Genomic DNA, 22,730 nt, shown 5'->3' on the forward strand with positions numbered 1-22,730 from the left:
GACCACATGTACAGGTGGAAAGAGCCCTTGCAACACCAAACTTTCTGACCGCAATCATCCTGAGCCACACACCGGTTCCCAGTTCCACGATGAACGTGATGCTCACGACGTACAAGGTCTGGAGGACCCTGGCCCAAAGACTAGAAGTGATAACACGGTACTCCCCACTCCTACCTGTCAAGTTTATTCCCGGAGTCCCACTCACCTCGGAGACCGTATTCCACCACTGGGTTGACAAACTAAACATTCAAACCCTAGGGGATCTTTTCTCAGAAGAAGGCTTCCTAACTCCAGAACAAGCCAGAAATAGAGGGGGCAACACAGCTCTGGACATATTCCTTTACTTCAGGACTCGCTACACCCTCCAGGCCTTGCTGCCAGACTTCCCTCGTCAACCACCAACTTGGCAACTGTTACACAATGTCATTCAAGCCCAAGGCAAGGGTAGGCTGGTATCACAGATTTACAAAGCTCTCACTCCTGCCACAACCCCGGCCATCACTAGGGCCAAAGCTAGATGGGAAGAAGCACTGCATACGAATATAACAGATGAGGACTGGAACTACTGCCTGAAACAGACTAAAAAAGTGGCGCTTAACTCACGCCTAAAACTCATCCACTTCAACTTCCTTCACCAGGCTTACCGTACTCCAGCAAAATCCAACATACACCACCCTGACGCAGAAGCGAAATGCATCAGGTGCGGGACAATTTCAGCAGGTTTTGTTCACCTGGCGTGGGAATGCCCCGAGGTGGCCCCCTTCTGGAAACGGGTATTAGAGACGACTGCAGCAATTGTGGGGGAACCAATTCAGCCAAGTGCCACAGCATCCCTATTGGGCATGACCAGGCTGCTTTCACCCCCGATAAGGAAACTAGCTGGGATCCTGCTGACTTTGGCTCGGAGGAGAGTTGCCATTGCCTGGGGCCGGGGCCCCCCTCCAGCATTCACCGCTTGGCGCAAGGACTTGCTTTATTACCAAGACGTTGAATCGGATTTCATTAAACTCCTTCCCTTGCACGCCCGTCCTCCAGACGTATGGGGACCACTGACACTGTTCCTGTTGGGTGAGGCAGCAGAGCACCCCTCTGACTCCTCCGACTCGGAGAATGCCCCCTGATGAGGGCTAACAATTGTGGGGACAATACCCGCGGAATGGGAGCGGGAAATGACACATAATCGGCTAGAGCAGAATCACTATCTAAGAGACATGGTTTTAGAGGGGCAGGGGAGGGTTACCGGGAGGGTCCGGGGTCGTGGCGCAAGGTTTAAAGTCCGCCCTAATGTGGGTGTGAATTTGTGTTGTGGCATAAATACCAAAAATAAAGTTTAAAAAAAAAAAAAAACATCAGATACTTGGGGTTTGAATTAGACAACTCATCAACAGACCAGGCAATGCAAGCAGTACTCTGGGAAAAAGCGAAAGGATTGACAGCGCAAATGAGAACCCTTGATAGGAAGTTCGGCAAATTTTCACTAAGCCCGGCTATTAACTTCTACAAAATGAAACTTGTGCCGACGCTGGCTTTTGGAATGGAGGCCTCACTCTTTATTCCCCAGACGATATGGGTCAAAATAGAAGGTTTGGTCTGGAAAGCAGTCCTGGGGCTCCCAAAATCGACCTCAATGGCGGCTATCCGAAGGGAACTAGGACTAGTCTCGCTAGCCTCAAGTATTGGCTTCAGCGCAATGAGACTATTCAGAAAAATTATTTTGGCTGATTCCCTTCCCATCTATTCATTAATCAAAGAAGAATTGGAAAACGGTAACTGCATTGCAATTAAAAAGTGGGCCAAAATCAGAAAAGAAAGGTTGTCAGATATACTGTGTACAGAAACAGATTTAAAAGAAAACCCTGATAAAATCAAACGTAAACTCGAAGAAATGGACTGGATTAAAACAATACATACAGCAGCAGATAACAAACTTCTACGCCACCTTCCTCCCACGTTTAACAAACCAAAAGTCACAATGAATTATGTCAGCAAATTTCCAGAGAAAAAAAAAGATTCTTGTTTATGAAAGCGAGATTAAATGTACTTCTGACTAAAGAAATCCTTGCAATTCGAGGTGTGGTGGAAATTCAGACCTGTCGATTATGCAAAAATATGGAGAGGGTGGAAACCCTCAGACATTTGGTTCTCAATTGTCCCATCACTGAAAAAAACAGAACTACTTACCTTTTGCCGCTGATCACGAACCCATGGATGATCCATGAAGAAGACTTGTGGAATAGACTGATTTCTGGAGAAACCACAAGGTGGACGGCGGCTATGACTAACCTAATCGAATTGGCTTTCAAACAGATCAACGAGGCCTCACGCACGGATGCCACTTCAACGCAGTGAGTTATGTAGCCCAAACAGACAGGTGTCTTCTGGGCCTCTCTGTTACACTGGGGACAACCAGTTTGATCTGTGGGAAGCCTTTTTCCGGAGAAACCTGAGATGAAACTCTTGAACTTTCTGAACAGAGAACTGAATGCACCTTTTGATAAAATTACAGGTTTTACCTGAATACAAGTCAAATAAATAAATAAATAAATAAAACATGTGTCTTGCAGTACATCTTCTCTCTGTGGAAATCTGTGAAATATCAGTTTTGCAACAGGTTTCTATTCAAGCCCTCACCATGACCTGCTTATAAACACCCTCTTTTTTTAAAGTGTGATGTTTTTGTATCCTGCTGGTACAACAACAAAGGTCTCCTCTCCAAAGCATCACATACAACAATTGCCCTGTTGTTTAATAGGAGAGCAATTCTCACCTTGCTAAATCTAAATAAAGCAATCTAACGGTGAATGGAAGCAGGCCAATCTGAAACCATTTGGCACTCCAAAGATGCCCCCGTCGTGCTTCTGTAACAGATCAGTGGATGTGGTAGAGGCGGGGAAGGGTTAAATGGCTTTTATTTGCTTTTAATACATCACAAAATTACAGCCATTCTATTTGAATATTAATATCTTTTAACTCTGAAACATACCAAGAAAAGATTACTTAGGGACTGTGTCGGCTTAACATTAGAATCTTCTCACTATCTTTGAAAAGATGCTTTGGAGAATGTCTTTGATTCCTCTTATTTGCTCTCCAGCCTCTGACAGGAAGGTGGGAGAGGGTGCAACAGCATCCTGCTATGCGCCCACTCACCCCCTACTCCACAGACCTTAATGGGCAATTCAAAGGAAGGAAAACACTTCTAGCACTTGGGAAAAGAAGGGCAGGTTTCTAAAGAGAAGGCCATGCTTCCCAATTGGAAAAATAAACAGCCTTTCGTTTCAATTGTTCCAGATTGTGGGGGCGATTTATTCACCCGTTCCCCCCATTTCATACACCCATGCACATTTCTCCAGAAACTCTAACAATGTAACACTGAAACTCGATTTGAAACTGTTTTACATGGTATCACAGGCAGATCTCAATTCGAAAGATTGGAGCCAATTAAATGCTTATAGGGAACTCTTTCTGCTGTGCAAAATGTGCCAATTTAGAAATAATAGGCCCCTGCCACCATTATTGTGGAACACCCTGCAGCCAAAGTTAACAGCAGAACTGTTAGTGGAAATAATAGATCATGGTTAAGGAGCAATTTCCAACAAGTGACTGACACTTATTTAGTTTCCGCGCATAGCACTGGTGGTATATCAATGAACATCCCCCATAGCGACTGGCCACCCGAATTAATGATGTACCAATTTTATAGCTATCTTTGTTCCATGAATGCAAGCTGTAGTTTTATCATATCACATTTCCAACATCTTCGAATTCTTCTCTAGGTACAAAATTCACAGATCCAAGGAAGCACAATCCATTCTTATGCACCAATCTCCTGAAGAAAGGGAGTCTTAACAGATGCCAAAGCATCTCTTATCTGTATTGCCTCCTGTGGTTCTGCTAGTCCTGGGCAAAGACACTGGCCCTGCTATTGGAGACACTAGTAACAATTACCCCGATTAAGAAGTTCAGACTTCATCCTGAACTTTCCATGACAGAATAGCTGGGTGGCTAGTGTTCTGGACATTCCCTTACCTGATGTTCCTAAGCCAGAACCAAGGGCGGTAGCAGGAACAATTTCGATTAGGGGCTTCCCTTTCAGCAAAGAGATCTCTTTGTGAAAACCCAAACATTTCGTAAAAGACTCACTTGACTCTGTTTATATATATATATTAGATGGTGGCTGTGCAATAACAAGCTATTCTGTTGCACACAGTCTGTCTGGGACCTAAACCGCAACCTTCGTGCTCAGTACTGGTGCAGTGGCCATGTGTTCTAATGCTTCTTCTTCATAATGAACTTTTCCTGACTCAGTAAAAAAGATAAGGCTTTTGATGCCATAGGTGCTCGATTGAAGAACGGCCAATCTGGAGCCGTTCTGGCTATGGGGAACCAAACCTTTTGCACTGAGCTGCCTGAGTTTAGCAGCATATCCTTTGATCCCACTGTTGGGTCCAATTTGCTTGCTTTATTTCTTGGGGTTTCCCCCAATCCTTATGGCTCTCACTGGTCCAGCCCTTGACTGCTGAGGATTCCCTAAAAACTGTGCTTCAGAACTCAGTGCCACGACACTGGGTTACAATTTTCTTTAACTTTCTAGTGGAGGTGGAGGGGTGTGGCTAGATGGCCGAGTAAGAGGATGTGTTCACCAAGAGCTCCCGCGGATCCGACATTAATCCTTCGAAAGAGTAGCGTTCCAACATGACCATGCATGGCTGCAGCACACCTACGGAGGCATGAATAGTGGAGGCACAAGCTGAGCACGGAGACGGCCTGATCCGCAGAGATACGGGAGCGTTATAGCTGCCGGAAGAAGAGCGGCACCCGGGTCTCGGAGGGGCACAAGATGGCGGTCGGCAGACAAAGGGTCATAAACTGACCGCCGCGCCGCGGACGAGGTGGAAGACCAGCGCCACGGAGTTCGGGCCGCTGGGTCCGTGTGGGACAGCAGAAGCCCTGCTTGCGTGTTGCTACGGGTGGACCCGAGCGGAAGGGGGTCCTGCGGGACCAGGAGGCAGTGACCGGGGTCCGCAATACACAGAGTTTCGCGTAGGACCACAGAGGCGCTGGCAAGAAGACGCTGCATGAGGCTGGGGAGGACCGCCTCCGAGCTTGTTGCGACCGCGGAACGTTACGCAGCTGTGTAGCTGCTGCCCCGGATTCGGCGCCTCTGCCATCAAGCGTCGGGGTTCCTGGGGATATGGAGGCCCCCGCGGTGCTTAAACGCGGAGGGGGCTGGAAGTGGCAAGAGGCATCGGCCCCCTAAATGACCCGTACTGCAGTGCGGGAAGCGGCAGCGCCCGCTCCACACCAGCACTGCGGAAGTAGATGTGCCGAGGCCCAGTGAGCTCAGCCGTGACGGGACCATGGCGCTTGGGCCAACTTAACATGAAAGCATGACTGCCCGGTGGGAGAGCTCTCGTATGAAACTGGGAGCCTGAAGAGACATTTGCCTGGACTTAGACCCTGGTATGTGGATGGGTCCCTGGTGGATGTGCAGCGAGCGCACTTGTACGCGTGCCTGCAACAGTGGGCTATACTTCGGGACACAGGCCCATGGTACTGCACCACCCGCAGCAACGGAGCGGCACCAAGCGGCAAACATCGGCTGAGTGGCAGAAACCTGAGTCTGGGACCCACGGACAGAGGTGGGCTGCACTTGGGCTAGTGACACTGGGAGCCGGATGCCAGGTAGAAGCCACAGGCTCAGCCCCCTGCGGGTGTTGATGCGCGGGTCCCTTGCGTGGTGCCAGGGCCCCCACTCAATAAGCCACGTTGGGTGGGCACGCCAGCGGGCCGCTGAGCTAGAGCTGCAGCCTTGAGGGTACCACATGGCCTACACAGCGGGGTGGATCACACCAGAACTTGGGGGTGCATCGGCTTGAAGCCCGAGTGGGTCGGACAGGCCTGCTCTAACACGTGGGAGGACACAACCCATTCCAGGAGCGGAATAGGCAGCCTGCTGATACCTGTGGCATGGACTGACTGGGCCCTAATACTAAGTGCTGCCTGACTTTACCAAGGCCGGTGGCCATAAGTGGTTGTGCTCGCCCTCACTTCACTGGTGCAGCACAATGATCAATAAACCTGTAAAACCAAAGGGTAAGCAGCCCACGCTTGATGACTATGCCAAGACGTCACCAGGGGCAGAAGGGACCAGGAGTAAAGACAAAACTCCTGCGGGGGACACGAACCAGGCGATCCTCGCCGCGATTGCGGACCTGAAAGTGGCCTGGGAGACCAAACTAGAACTGGCCATGACCGAATTGAAGGTGGCACTGGAGCTCAAAGTCGGGGCGGTGCAGGAAGAGTTGAACCTTCTTCGGCAGGATGTCAGGACACTGGCGGAGCGCACTGGGGACCTAGAAAAAGAGATGACCCCCCCAACACAGCGGACTGCGCAGCCCACAAATCGGAACTTCACGGCCTGGTGCAGCGCGTGGGCAACCTAGAAAGCAGGGCGGAGGAAGCCGAAGGACGCGCCCGAAGGAACAATATTCGAATAGTGGGATTGCCGGAAGGATTTGAGGGGTCTAACCCCACGGAGTACATCGAATCTATGCTGTTGCAAGAGATAACCGGAGGAGCGCTGACCCAGAGTTTTGCGTTGGAAAGAGCGCACAGGGCTCTGATGAGGAGACCGCCGCCGGGAGGCCCCCCGAGGCCACTGATAGCCAAGATCCTGAATTACCGGGATTGGGAGAAAATTCTCGAATTCTTGCAGAGGGGCGGAACAATATAGATAGGGGGGCAGCGAAGATAACCGCATACCCCGATTACACCTTGCAGGTGCAGCAAAGACGAATGAACTTTGGGACGGCGAAAAGAAGATTGCGGGAAACAGGCCACAAGTATATGCTGATCTACCCAGCCAGGTTGAAGGTGTTCCACAGGAACAGAACTCTGTTTTTCGAAACCCCGGAGGATGCCATGGGATGGTTGGACACGCAGAGCTGCCCCCAAGAATCGGGAATCCAGACAGGAGAAGGAGAAGATAAGTAACATGCGGCGATGGCACCCATGGTGACACAGCCTGTGACACTGGGACTGGACTATAGTGCTAGACATGGCTTATGGGAAGGTGCGGCTAGGGCTGCACATGCATGTAGGATCCGATAGAACCGAGTAACGTTGATGACAGTGCGGGAGCCCTGGAGAGCCAACCCCCAAAACGTTCAGTTAAGTTAGGTCACCGGTAATCCGGTGACACCCTGCCGGGTTCCTGACCTCAACACTCCGAGGCAGAACTAAACGCGGGGGGGGGGGCCTGAGATCCAGGGATGGAGCTGGGCACTTGTTGGGGTTGGGTGGGGGGGGCGGTTGGGGGTTGTGTGCAGTGGGTTGTAATTGGGGAAGGGGGGGAATTTGTTGGGAGTGGGAGGGGAATGAGCCGAACCACATGTCATCAGGAGCGAAAAAAGGGAAATGGGGAGTGGAGGTGGGACATCAAATAAATGGCATTGGGTAGCCTTAAAGTGGTGACGTGGAATGTGAGGGGCCTCAATAGTTACTTAAAGCGTAATAAAGTAATGATGTACCTCAGAAGGATGAGGGTAGATATAGCACTAGTGCAAGAAACCCACCTCACCAGGGAGAAACTGGAGGTGGTTAAGAGGAAATGGAGGGGGAGTGTCACGGGAGCCACATACTCGGCTTATGCGAGGGGAGTCATAAGGGTGGCACTGTACATACCGTTTCAGTTGCTCCGGTCGACGGTGGACCCGGAGGGTAGAATGGTGGTAGCGCAGGGGCTGCTGGAGAACCGGGAAGTGAGCATTATAAATCTATACGCCCCCAATCAAGATACAGCGGCTTATTATACATTACTATAGGTCTTTATATGGTAAAATTAGCCCATGTTGGGTGACGTGATCAAATGGGGAGGGGACTTTAACTGCACTCTGAATCCTAACATGGACAGGTCAGACGGTAAACTAGATAAGCCCACTCCGGCTGCTAGGGCGTTGCAGGCCCTGTTGACAGACTTTAAACTCGAAGATGTCTGGAGGCGGCTGCACCCAGCAGACAGGAAGTACTCACACTATGCGGCGCCACATGACCTGCACATGAGGCTGGACTATGTGTTTGCCACGGCTGAGATTGCAGGAGAAATGGTGGGCGCGGAATATAAGGCCAGAGTGCTTTCGGACCATTCGCCCTTGGTCCTGGAATGGCGACACAAGCCCCTTAGTGCACGGATCCCGACATGGAGGCTCAGAGCTGAGGCCCTGCAGGTTTCGGGATTCCGAGAGGACCTGAGGGACGCGATCACTGAGTACTTCGACATTAACACTGGTAGCGTGTAATCCGAAGGAACAGTATGGGAGGCATTCAAGGTGGTAGTGCGGGGGGTAGCCATATCTAAATCCAAAGGGCTCCAAGGGGGTATAGAACGGGAATTGCAAGAAACAGAAAGAGAGTTGGAGAAAATGATGAGTAGGGGCGGAACCTCCCGGGAGGATGGAGTAAGGAGGAGGTCGCTACAACAAGCCAGCAGTGAGCTCTGGGATAGACTATGTAAACTGAACTACAAGAAATATGTGGAAAGGCAGCATGCGGGCGGTGACAAGCCGGGCAGACTGCTGGCCTGGTTATATAAAAATGAGACACCACGACCTGTGATCAGAGAAGTTAGGGGCGAGGAGGGCCAGATCTGGGACACCCAAGTGGGAGTGAATGAGGAGTTCCTCAGATACTATAAATGCTTGTATGAGGACATGGGAGGAAATATGGATCAAGAAATCCAAGAAACACTAGAAGACATAGGCCTGCCCTCTTTAGATCCCTTGGAACGGGCAGACCCGGATGCCCCAATCACCTCAGATGAACTAGAGACAGTGATTCAACACCTGCCACATGTAAAGCGCCGTGGTCGGATGGACTCCCCAGTGAATTTTATAAAGCGTACAAACAAGAGTTGCTCCTGCCGCTGCTGGCCATGCTTAATGAGGCTTATGAACGCGGGAGGTTGCCGGAGTCCCTACGGGAGGCGGTGATCATCCCGCTCTTGAAACTGGGCAAGCCAAGTACAGACTGTGGGTCATACAGGCCCTTATCAATGCTCAATCAGGACAGCAAAATCCTTACAGCTGTGCTGGCTAATAGGCTTAAGCGAGTCATCGGCAAACTAATACACCCGGAACAAACGGGTTACGTCCCAGGCAGGAACATAACTGATAATCATAAGAGACTCCATCACATTATCGACCGAACAGAGAAAGACCCCGGCGAGCTGGCTATTGTCTCGCTGGATGCGGTCAAGGCCTTCGATTCGGTGAGATGGCCCTGGTTGATGGCGATTTTGAAAGAATATGGGATGGAGCCAGGGTACCTGAGATGGGTTAAAATGCTATACATCTCCCCAATTGCGAGGGTTAAAACTGGCGCTATAATCTCGGAATAATGGCGACTTGGCAGGGGAACAAGACAGGGATGCCCCTGGTCACCCATGTTATACATCCTCGCGTTGGAGCCGCTGGCAGTCTGCCTGAGGCAACAATACGGGGAGAATAGGGATCTGCACTGCAGGAGGAGCGCATCTTATATCTCTGTATGCTGATGACATGCTCTTATATCTACGCTTCCCGGAGGAGAACCTGCAATACGTCCTGGAGGTGATGGAACATTACGCTATCCTCTCCGGCATAGCGGTGAACCCCAGGAAGTCCAGTGTGTTCCCCTTGGGGAGGTACAAAGGCACCCCACTGGGTAGCATGCCCCTCTTGCCAATACCATGGCGAACCAAGACGTTCCGATACCTAGATATCGATATATACCACATGACAGGGGCAGAACACAAACACAACTTGGGGAAGGCAGTGGAGGGTATTAAAAATAGCATGGTATTTTGGTCCAGGTTGCCCCTGGCCATGATGGGAAGACCAGCCCTGCTTAAGATGGTTATCCTGCCCAGATTGCTACACTTTTTTGTAAACATCCCGTATTTGATCCCAAGACACTTCTTCGCCAAGCTACATAGCCTGTGCAGGGGTTTCATATGGCATGGAATAGGGTGGCACTCTGGAAACTACAGAACTCGTGCGATAAGGGGGGTATAAACATGCCAAACTTTGAATTATATTACTTGGCGGGACAGCTATTATATGTGGCAGGTGGTTGTCCGAAGAGGTGGGAGGGGGGAGGATCGAAGAGTGCACCTTTGAAATGTAAAGCCTGAAGTTTATTGAAGAATGTCCTCATTGTTTGTAATGTTTGGAGTGTTGTTTATAAAATAATAAAAATAAATTTAAAAAAAAACTTTGTAGTGGAGGTACTTTTAATTGGGCTGTTATGCCCCTCTCTATCCATGGCCCATCCAGATATGCCTTCATATACTCAGGCTCAAATTCAGGACCCCATTAGTGGTCCCTCTATATTTCATAACCTCCCAGCCATCAGTGGTGCTAACTCCACTATAACTGCTGACAGACTCCTTTGGCTCAAGAAAAAAGCCTTCTGGATCGAGCTACATAGCCATCTGTTTAAAGAGTATCTGAAAGCAAACGTAATGCCACTGGGTTTGAGGATACAGACGGCTCTGGCGCTGTTCCCCGAGGATGATCAATACAAACAAGGGTTTTCACAAATTGCTACAAGTGTAGCAGAGATCTCATGCTACACACGATCAACACAGCAATTAGACTCTCTGATAACATCAAACTTGAACTCAGTAACTACGATCAAGCTTTTTTTTCCAACACAGATATAGCGGAGGCGGCTCCAAAGCTTGAATCTAGCAATAAAGAAGTCAAGGACTTCCGTAATTTCAACCTGCACAAACAACGTAACAAATCGAAAAAAGACATGGCCAGGTTCTCGAAGGAGTGAATATACCCGTACTTACTACCAGACAACAGGTCTCCCGCTTTTCATTTTGGTTCTGGACCTAAGCCGGAGGAAGGTGGTTGAAAATGTTTTTTCTCATTCTCAGATACTTCGAGTTCTTCCAACAAGGATGCTCCTTCTACCAGTGGACCTACAGCTCAGGGAACCTCAGATAGGCCTTTTGTAGGCAAAGGTCCAGTCTGAGGACGACCACCCCCCCAATGGGAGAGGTCAGAGCTGTCCAACCAGACGGAACAGGGCACCCCCAACACCAGGCAGTGGAAATACCTGTGGTAGAACTCCCGTTGTTCAATCTTTCAACTTGTGTGTTACCATCCGTTCAAACACAGGTTTTAGTTTCATTCGGAAAATCAGCATATTTCTCTGATAGAAAGACATCTGCCCACGGGGCTGACCACCATCAGATGATCTTACAGGTTTTAACGGGGATATTCAAGCTAGATCACCGGTTCAGACACCAGAATTTGAGCTCAGCCGAGAACCTGGCTTTGAATCAACTTAGCAAGAATCATGATATAGCAATCAAGCCAGCCGACAAGAGCGGCTGTATTCTGATAACGGACACTGTTGACTACATTAGAATAGTCAGACCTTCTGGACGATGCCTCACATTATGTGGCAATCACAATCGATCTCACAAAGTCGATCATGTCCATATTGCAAGCATTATGTTCAGTCGCAGTGGAAAGTGGTTTTTTGTCACAACAGAAGGCTTGTTATCTTACGCGTATGGATGTATGAACAACTGTCTTGTGCGTCTTAAGTAAGGTACATAAAAACCAGGAGAAGCCTACCGGCTGCCCCATTGTGTCCGTTTGCGTGCCAGCACTGGAACCATGTGGCAAATATTTGGATTATTTGTTCCAGCCTCTGGTCGCGACTTCTAGAGCGTATCTCAAGGACACTACCTCTGCCCTTTTGACGACACCGAAGAACTGTTGGTGACGTGTGATATTGCTGCATTGTATACTTACATTCCCCACAATGAGGTTTTGCGCATCGTCGAGAACAGACTTTTGGGGACTCATCACTGCCGTGGCAGTATCCCGGCAGTAATTGTGCTGGGATACCACCAACGCAAATAGTGTTACTGCAACTTGGTCTGGCGCGATTAGCGGCAGATCCCAAGTTGCGGTAAGGCTGTAATACCCATTTTGTTAAGAGTCCATAGGACGTTATGGGGCTTATTGGCGCTAATACAACCAGCAGAAATATCAGCAGCGGTAATCGCACCAAAAATGGGCGGAAAGCTGGAGATTTACCTGCAGCTCAAGGTGGAGGTAAATATCCAGCTTTCCGCCCAAACTCGGGATTGGGCAAAGCTGTAATGCAGCCCTTGATGCACGTCCAACACCTCATCAAGTCCCAACCTCTTTTTTGGTAGACCTACTGCGCATAGAACTATGCAAGCACTTATTTGCTTTTGACAATGATTTGTTTTTACAAATCAAAGGCACATCGTTGGGGGCAGCTTTTGATCCCAGCTTTGCCAATTTGTGCATGGCTCAGTTCGAGAACACTCATATGTTTTCAATAATCCTCACAACACCAAGATCGTATCGTAGAGACGATATATTGTCAATGTCTTTTGTATATGTCATGGTCGAAGTGATGAATTGCTCATTTTTATAGACTGGCTTAACAGTCGTTTTGCCAATCACCAATTTGCATGCCAATGGAACAAAGACCAAAGTCCTTTCTTGGGCCTATTAGTCTCACATAATCAAGGCACACTATACACTACATTGTATCAGAAACATACCGATCGCAACAGCTCTTTCCTTTTTAGTAGTCAGCACCCTACGGTGGTACGAGAAACCTTGCACTACAGCCTGTTACCTAGAGTACGACGGAATTGCACTTTTAAGGATGATTATGCACTGCATGCCAACTACATGATCTCTAAACTCAGTGCTAGGGGTTGATATGATATGGCATTTATAACACGCCTATACACAAGTGTTTCAAGGTGTGACGAGGCAAAGGGGGGGAGTGGGAAGACAGACAACGATCCTACTAGGCCAAGTGTCATTCAGATCGCGCGAGTGCATGGGAAGGGGGGAGGGGGAAAGTGCAGGGAGGAAGGGGTGACAGTGCAGTACATGGGATAATACAATAAATAACAATAGTAAAGTACAGCCAGCAGGTGGCAAGTGCAAGGGTAAAGGTTAAGTGCAGGCGTCAAGTGCTGGTGGTGGGACTGTAGGGATACAGAAAACAGTCCCCAAGTGCGGGGGTTGCCAGGAGGGCAGTGCAGGTGTCTGACTGGCGGAGGAGGGGACCTGGGCCTGAGATCAGAGGGTGACCAGGTAAAACAGTGTGGTTTCAGTATCTGCCAGGAAACCAGCAGGGGAGAGGAGGAAAAAAAGCAGAAGCAAAGAGAAAGATTTTGAGGTGCTTCCAGAACCAGAGATGGTTCTCCTTAAGTTTCAGGGGGGCAGGGAGGCTGTTCTCTCCAGCCAAAGAAAGTGATCTACCACCAACTCATTGCTTGGAGAAGCGACTGACCCTGAGGGAGTTCGAGGCGGATGAGCGAAGAGCTCAAGAAGGAAGCTATTTAGGAAGAGAGAGTTGAAGGTATTGCGGCCCCAGTCCCCAGAAGGCCTTGTGGACAATGCAGAGGGTTTTGAACTTAATCCTCACAGCCACAGGGAACCAGTGCAGAGATTTCAGTCCTGGAGAGATACGATTGCTGGGCTTGAGGCCAAGGACAAGTCTTGCAGTCTGGTTCTGGATGAGTTGCAGAGCGCCAAGAGTAGAAGCAGGCAAATTTAGAAAGAGGCTGTTGCAATAGTCCAGCCTAGGGAGAACCAGAGCTCTTCAGACAGTGAGCTTCTGGGGGAAGGAGAGGAAACGAAGAATACCTCTGAGGAGGTGCAGCTGGTAGTGTGACTTCTAGAGACATCAGAGATGTGATGAGAGAAGGAGAGTGTGGAGTTGAAGATGACCCTGAGGTTTTTAGCCTCACAGGTTGGAGCAGGGAGAGGGTCAAGAGAGGCCAGCCAGAGAGTGACAGGAAAGGAGGGTGTGGATGTACGGATGAGGAGAATCTCGGTCTTTCTGGCATTAAGGCAGAGATCATTGGTGGCGCACCACTCCTGGATGGCGGACAGACAGTCAGAAAGGAGAGAGGGAGAAGAGGTGGCTGAGGGTAGCCTGACAATGAGCTAAGTGTTCCTCCAAATTACTTAAGGATTCAGCTAAGCAAGTTTACCACACTGATCGCAAACTTCTTCTCCAGTCTTCAGAGAAGTTGACGTCACAAGACCAATTGCTATGTGTCACGACTTTTTCTTCTAAACCTACTTCCATAAAAACTTTCATTAAAAAACACCAGAGTTCAATACTTGCATATGGTTGCACCTCAAAAGTGAAAACAAGGGGGGTCCTGGGAGTCCCTCTATCGCCCATTAGTTTCGGTTTTGAGAATCTTACCAAGATTCTTTAGCTCACTATCTCTTTCACAGAGAGGAAATATCCATAACATATCACTTAGTCCTGCCCTGGGGCATCCAGCACCGAAATGCCAGGCGTCTGGATTACCCTAGTAACCTAGGGTGAGACCCAAAGTTACTTTAATTATGCAAAAACAAGGGGGGTACTGAGAGACCCTCTACCGGCCATTAGTTCCGATTTCGACCATTATTTCACTTGAAGCAAGGTTATAATATTCGAGACCGTCTAGTACATTACTGTGTATTCTCTGCAAACCCTCAGGTGCAAACCTTATGAGATTGTTGGAATATTCCATCCCAACCAGTAAGACTTCCGTGGTCCAACATAAAGATGTGACCTGGATTCTAAGATCTCACAACAATTGCAACACTGCAAACGTTGTATATATTGTTGTATGCCCTTGTCAGAAACTTGAAGTGGGCATGACCACTCGGAAGATAGATGAGCATCGGTCACACATTTGAAATGACTCTCCAGCTCCTCTTGTACAGCATTTTTTGAACTGAGGACAAAGTGACCGAGACTTGAGATGAATGATCCACAACGGAGTCATCCCTGACCAAAAACAGTTCAGTACTGCTCATAGACTCTTTAGGCTAGAATAGCGCTGGATTTTTTGTTTAAAGATGCATGTTGATGGTCTGAATGAGGAGATTCATTGCTCTGTATTACTTTGAATCTGTTCAGTTGATTGCTTCAACATGTGCTTCATTTCTCATGATCCTTTAACTCCAGTTCAATTGTAGTTTACATAAACACACAGGTTAGCACTGTGCGTTTTTTTAATATACACTGGCTGTTACTGTGTGGTGGATACCTTCAGACTCTTTCATCCCTGGACTTTGGAAATGTCATACTGCCCTCCATTTTGAGGTGCTTTGATTGCCTAATTTCATCATTCAAACATGATTGCCTTGCGGTGCGTCTCTCTGATCATATTCAATTTGACCACCTTGTTACTTTACAGTAGATTTGGTATGCAGCTCTGCTCCTCGTTTCTTATGTGGTCATATGATAGTGACAAGCAATATAAAACGCATACGAACATGTTAGCACCTTGATATTTTTTTAAGATTGATATTTTGCTGTTCACTTTGTTAGACTTTTTATTTTCATCTTTTCTGGTAAAGACTCGTTGTCCCCTTTTTTAGTAGCATTTTCTGCTTAATTGTGACATTGTAACATGGCTGCCCATTTGCGCGTGTTTTCCATTACATTCACTTTAGTTGTCTACGTCTAGGATCACGTTACTTGTCCATTATGCCATCACATGTCCGTGACACAAATCTACAATGAGTCCTCATTGTGTTGCACTGAACTGGTGAAGTGTTTTCTATCCTAGAATGGCCGACAGATTGTGATGATTAAGACCGGACTACTGTATTTGTTACACAAGGTGAGCGCGTTACTTGACACTACCTGCTGTCAGCCCATTGTATTTCGTGGCTCCCTCAGTAAAACCATTCTTCATTTCCTCCAGTTCTTTCAATTTCTTTTTCTTTTCATAACCTTTGTACGTTCCACTAGACATACACCACAAGAATCTGATCAGCATACAATATTTAAGGTCAGTGTGCAGTCTTTCTTTTGGACATTCACTAATCTGTTTGAGTCCGATATGATCCTGTATTAGCATGAATTTCTAAATGATGAACATTGTGAAAATCTTGGTTGGTCTTACATTTCTTTCGGGCAGTTTTCTGCCTTGATTTAATATTGTTCAGTGGCAGTTTAGGTAATTCTGTAAAATAATTTTGCACTTTGTTACAGATGGCTTGTGGCTTTGGGAGGGGTTTCAGCCTTCATAAGTCTCTTCCTGTAAGGTATGAGCTTTTTACTTAATTTGTGAGTTATATAGGCATGTAAAGCCAGCTGCATCTCAGGACACTTTGGAAAGATAGGGCAGGGGTCTGGTCAGTCCACTCTAAAAGATGGCCTCCCGCTCTCCACCATAGGACCCACTCAGCTTTGAGGCCTTCCTAGAAATAGACAGCCCCACCCAGATGCACTCTCAGCAATTTCCTATGGTGTCTCCTTACAGCTGTCAGATGGTAAGTTTCAGCAACCCTCTCTGTCTCCTGTCTGTCTGTCTGGTTTTTGTGTTTCTCCCGTGTCCTAGTTCAGTCCCCCTTATATAGCAGCAATGACACCACCAATTTTACAATCTTGGGGAAGTACCCTGCAATAATCCCTACCACTAGGATTGGACAGCTACCCTTCTCTCTCCTCCCAAACCCAGCCACCAAGTCAGGATTGGTTTAGGGGGCTGGAACAACATTGCAATTCCCATTTGTAATTGCCCCTTTGTTCTCCGTTCAACTTATTGGCCAAAAACGAGTTATGTATCACAACTACATAATTCTACTACCAAATGCCATACAAAACATATTTTCTGATTCCGCTAATCATGGAGAATTAGATAAGCCGACCACCAAATCCGTATGTGTAGCACAGCCATGTGGCACATTTCTGCCATTTCCATAAAAAGTACAACAGTCATGAATATGTAAGTCATTAAGCATATCCCTAATTTCATAGTCCACCCGCTCACCAACTCTCACATTTGGAACATGGTCAGATCAACCAGAAACACATCTTAGCCATGACAGTTCCATGAGTCACACGTGAATGGATTTTATATCCCCAAAATCACCTGGAAATTACTTAAGAAATGGTACATAGATGAAGTCCATCCGCCTTATGATGGCTGAGAAAAAGGCCTAAATGATAATAGTCCTTTTAAATTAATTGTGAATCTTCATGTGGGACAAATGGCCTTGATCCTGCCTTCAAGCCATTTGTTTTCACTGGGTCAGCATGTGCCCAGAGTTTTTTTTATCAGTCCCCTTTATGCTGGCAGCTTGCTCTTTGAAGTGGGTGCTCCCATTTTCACACATACTAGCCGTGCTCCAGCCAAGGGTGACTTTTCTTGAAGTCCATGCTTTCAGACCCAGTAGGTCTGGAGAACACTGAATTTCGACGCCTTTAGCAGGACGTTTTTACTGCAGTTGATCATTAGATGGGAGATGTGACATCCAGGCTGAGAGTGGGAGTTTTCCTTGTGAAGTTTTACCCACAGCCAGCAAAAGTGACTGCCTTGTGCTGACATTTTCCATGAAGACAAAGTGGCTCTTCAAATGTCACTGGAGTTTTTGTAGGTGAAACATAATATACTTTGCTTTTGGTCAACCCGCACATCATGTGTTGTTTCCCTGACATTTTTCTGTGAGCAGTGATATTTTTTTCACTTTAACTTTTTTTAAACCGTTTTATATTTGCACACACATGTGCAGGCCGTTTTTGTTTTCAATGTTTACAAATCCTGTTTTCCATGTGACAGGGATCTTTGATTCCTCCTTCCGGTTTAAATTAAAATGCTGCTTATCAATTGGTAATGACATGTAGGCCCATTTCCACATGGCACTTTAATTTTTACTTGAAAAACAAAAACCAGGTCCAGTCTGTTTTTGTTTGTGTTTAAAATGCCTGCCATTCATGTGAAAGGGACTTTTGTTTGGGGCCTTTAAATGCACCCCACAAAGGTCACCAAGAGCTTTGAGGGATACAGGGGATATCGGTCGAACCGACTCCACACAAGATGGTTTTCGAGCTTGGTCTTGAGAATTGGCACAGGGATGCACTGACCAGCAGGCTGATCCACATTGTTTTGTTTAATACTCGCAAGATCATCCTGTTAAACTGGACAAAGCCAGGTTTGGCGACATACCAACAGTGGCATACTCTGCTAACCAAAATCTGTTCAGCTGAGCAGAATTGTTTTAGGAGGACTGCAGGCCCCACGAAAGTCAACAAATTCTGGGAGTTGGCCGATATGTTAATTTAGATCCCAAGTATCAGAGGGCAGGGCAGGTGCTAGGGGAGGACTGAATATGAATGCAATTCATACGACAGGTTTTCGGTATTGTCATTGGTAATTTCAGGAGTTTCCCCACTCCCCTAGTGTGCTTATGTTGCTTATAACATCTAATTTGCCTTCTTCTTAGTCTGGAGCAGGGGAACCACGGGGTGTACAGAGGGGAGGTAACTATCCCTGGGCGGCAGTTGGGGAGTGGGGGGAATGTTGGGGTTGTTTGACATTGACGGGTGCAGAGGCGTTGCTAGGGGGGGGGCTAAAGGGGCTATAGCCCCTGGTCTTTTGGTTGTAGCCCCGGATAGAATCTCAGGAGCTACAGCCAAAAGGCTAGCTAGCCCCCAGTCCCAACAGTTCCGACATCAGCGTAGCCTTGGGTCTTTTCCAGACCTAGCAACACCCCTGGACCGGTGTAAGGCAAAGACTGTTCATTGCTGTTCAAGTTTGAAGCAGGACGTGTCAGCCCACGACTGTACCTGTCCTTTGGCGAATGTTCACTTTTGCTTTTGTTGTTTTAAATGTTGTTTTAAATTTAATAATATGGTTCAATCAAAAAAAGTGGCTTTGAGGTATTAAGCAAGAACATTTGGAGAATGTAGTTGCACATAGTGCATTTTAAAATACAAGATTTGTGCTGCAGTTTGTTCGGGCTAAACCAAAAAACAGAAGGATTTTTGAGCTTGCCTCTCACGGGAAATGTACTGGAAAAGTTTCTATTTTTAGATAAATTGGCGAAGTAAAATTAGTAGTATTTAAAGGACACTACAGAGGGGTTGGGGTGGTTGGTGGTGTTCTCACAAGAAATCTGGATGGATATATTGCCAATTTAAAGGCAAAATATGGAACAATTAAAGCACACACAGCACGCTCTACTTAGTGGGCATGCAACATAGTATATGTGGTGGCATCAGACACAAATTGCGCCTGTACAAAAATAGGCATGTACAAATTCCTTAATAATGGAAGGTTGAGTATGCATACCATGTATTTATCCATTAGGTCAGCTGTGAAAAGAACAGAGAATGACAATTTGTTTACAAGGACTATGTATGTATGTATGTATGTATGTATGTATGTATGTATGGAAGATATCTGATAAATAATATCCACAGTGGCAACAAACACAATATTTGGGCAGCTGAGGGCGGGCCAGTCAGTGGTTGCTGCACAAGCGGCGAGCCTGCTGCAGCTAACAGTGATGCGCCTGATATTCTGAGTATTGCTAATATTTGTATTTGTATTTTGTTTATTTGTATAAACAAGGGCTAGCCCAATCAGTGCAAGCTCACTTGTGGATATTTTTTACTGCTGATTGTAGCAGCACTAGAATGGACTTTATGAGGAACACTAGGACGTCTTACTTGTTGGCCCTCAGAGTGTCCTCCGTTTCTGCTTTACTATGAGCCTTGCAAGCTCACATGGTGCAGGCCATGTGGGTTTTTCTGTAGATGGACATTGCTTTCGATTTCAAGAGAAGTAGTATGATCCTCACAAAGCCTTCCTGCCTCATCCACAGCCTTAAGATTCACACCAGCAACCTCAATCTGTGTTCCTTGTCCAGTGCACACCCATGTTTGCTTGTTTAAGTATTTATAGGGTGCACCACTTCGATACAAACAGCTTCAAGGCACTGAACAGTTAATAACAAACATTTCAAAATGCATTACAAACACATACAACAATGTACACACGAGTGTACAAGTGGTCTACATTCCCCCTCTTTTCCAACTCTGACATATTGAAAGCTATTCTCCATCTTAAATCAGCTTCTCCGGCTGATGCCATACCCTTGGCCATCCTTCCAAACACTTCTAATGAATTAATAGGCCATATTACCACCGCTGTTAATGCATCTTTCGTCACTGGTGTAATTCCTGCTTCCTTGAAACATGCGCTGGTCATCCCTCTGCTGGAAAAGCCCTCCTTGGATCCCGAGGTGCTGGACAATTATCGCCCGATTTCCCTCCTTCCTTTTTTGATGAAGGTTTTGGAAACCCTTGTCTCTCCCCTCCTATCTAAATATCTGGAAACTTCCAGTTATTTTGATCCCTTCCAGTCCGCGTTTCGACCCGGGCGAGGGACGGAATCTGTGCTGAATTCAGTACTTGATGACCTGCAGCACCTGGTAGATCAGGGCGGTATCAGAGCAGTCCTGTTGTTAGATCTCTCAGCTGCTTTCGATACGGTTGACCATGCTACCCTATCTCCCACCTTTCTGCGGCCGGTCTCTCAGGTCAAGTTATAAATTGGTTTAAGGCCTTTCTGGCTGATGGATCTCAATCTGTACCCTTGCCCCCCTTCCGTTCTGATGCAGTTCCTTTATTCTGTGGGGTTCCAGAGGGCTCTGCACTCTCCCCTATACTGTTTAACATCTATATCAGACTCCTCCTGTGTCTTATTCAATCGTACGGGTTCCGTTATTATTCTTACTCGGATGATACCCAAATTCTTGTCCACCTTGACCTCACTCAGACTGAAACAGCTAGTTGTCTCAAAATATGCCTTGAGGACCTGGGAGCTTGGATGGGAATTAACAGGTTAAAACTGAACGGCAGAAAGACTGAGGTCTTGGTTGTGGTTACTGCATCCCCCCACCTGTTCTGGACCACTGAGTTCTGGCCTTCGTCACTTGGCCCTCTCCCCACCCATGTTACATTGGTAAGAAAGCTGGGGGTCAGATTCTCTGCATCCCTTTCTATGGATGAGCAAGTGGCAGCGGTATGTAAATCCGGCCATTTCAAGCTCTACATTTTCCGCAGGGTTCTTCCTTTTGTCCCGGCAGCCTGCCAGGCACCAGTTTTTGCCGCTTTAGTCTTAAGCGTGCTGGACTACTGCTATTCCCTTTATCTGGCCCAGGCCCGCTATCTGATCAAGCGACTTCAGCTACTGCAGAATGAGGCAGCCAGAGCAATCCTACCCCCTTTGGAACACATATGTCTCCTTTACTTAGGACATTGCATTGGCCTCTGGTGGCAGATAGGATCTCCTTCAAGTCTTTGTGTATTGTACAGCGGGCTTTCTATGGGAATGGTGCGGAATAGTTGCAAACAAAGTTCTCGTGCTATGTACCCACCCGAGACTTGCGCTCTCAATCAGCTCTTCTGGTAGCAGTACCCCGTTACCGGCGTGCTCGTACTGGAGGACGGGCCTTTTCTGTGGCTGCTGGGAAAGCCTGGAATGACCTTCCTTTTGCTCTCTGCAGCACTGCTGATCACCTCCTGTTCCGTTGTCTACTGAAAACAACTCTGTCTGAATAAATCCTGGCCTATGTTAGAATGCGCTATCCTGCTATCTAGCGCCAAGATGCCTTATGGGGTACGTGCGCTCTCCCAGTTCGGTTAACATAACATAATATAACATACACATACAACTACATCATTCTCTAAGCTCCTGACCTCCTCCAGCCTCCATCCATATGCCTGACCATCCTGGGTTACTTAGTGGAGCACTGCCAGCCCACCTACACCGTCCTCGACTTAATATGCACCCGCATTCTGCTCAGTCCAATTCTCCATACTTCGACTTCGGTCCATGAGGGCGTTCACCCACAAGTGCATTAAAGTCATACTAATGGAATAAAGGTGCTATATAAATTGCAAACTACTACTACTTAAGTTGTATATTGGAGGCCAGATTGGACACTATCCAGTAGCACATGCTTCTCCAGGTATTTCTTTAATTGGGCGGTAAACTCGGCCTCAGTTATTTTAGCGATGATTCAATATGTAGATATTTGCTTATTGTTGGACATCTCGAGGGCACAGAACCAACTTTTTTTAAAAGATGGATCCCTAGACCTTGTTTAAGAACCAGAGGATAAGAACTTCTTTGAAGAGGGGCATTAATTACCATAGTGAGATCTTGCTACAAACATGGTAACAGCATCTTAAAACACTTAGCACATAATGAATCTTATTTTGTACTTAATGGTTTTAAAGATAATTGGATTCAAAATATTGCCTTCATGTAAGGAAAAATGTAAAACGTCCACACCTATCACTCTAGTTTCCACATCTTTAAAGAAGGACAGATTATTGTCAGGAATGCTGCAGCTAATATACTGAACTTTTTTAATGAAATAGATACTTATTTGATCACATAAATCTTGATTTGGCTGAATATTACTTAAATCAGTACTTCTGATAGTCAGTTCTCTTTAGGTTTGAAGCAATTCTTGACACCTACTTTTGTGGAGGTAATCCGATCTGCATATTGGGATTCAATTTCTGATAGAATCTGCAGACTATATGATCCGCCCTTCCACTCCCCATCCAGCGGCGTCCTAGTACATGAACATGTTGCTTTCGGAAGACTAGGTCAGAGGTGCATTAAGGATTTGCATTATGTTTATACAAACAAGTAACATTTTAACTTTAACAGGGGCTAATAAATCAAAAGCGATTTTGATGTTACTAGTAAATAACGGTAATAAATCACTGGGTGTTGCATTGATATCTAGAAATTCCTGATCCTTATACATACGAGCGAAAGTGCAAATGATTCGAGTTTAAAAATCGGACATGTCACTTTGTGATAATCAGGGACAGAAATAGTGTTCAAGACTATG

At 46.8% G+C, this 22,730-nt stretch overlaps 1 protein-coding gene across 1 annotated transcript in view; it reads left to right on the top strand.

Moving 5' to 3' along the window:
* The window catches only part of CLPB (ClpB family mitochondrial disaggregase), a 1,931,888-nt gene that overhangs the window by 1,409,975 nt on the left and 499,183 nt on the right, over positions 1–22,730 (top strand). The window lies entirely within an intron of this gene.

The sequence above is a fragment of the Ambystoma mexicanum genome, chromosome 7q (genome assembly GCF_040938575.1).
Source record: "Ambystoma mexicanum isolate Mex_15411 chromosome 7q, UKY_AmexF1_1, whole genome shotgun sequence".
Classification (NCBI taxonomy): Eukaryota; Metazoa; Chordata; class Amphibia; order Caudata; family Ambystomatidae; genus Ambystoma; species Ambystoma mexicanum.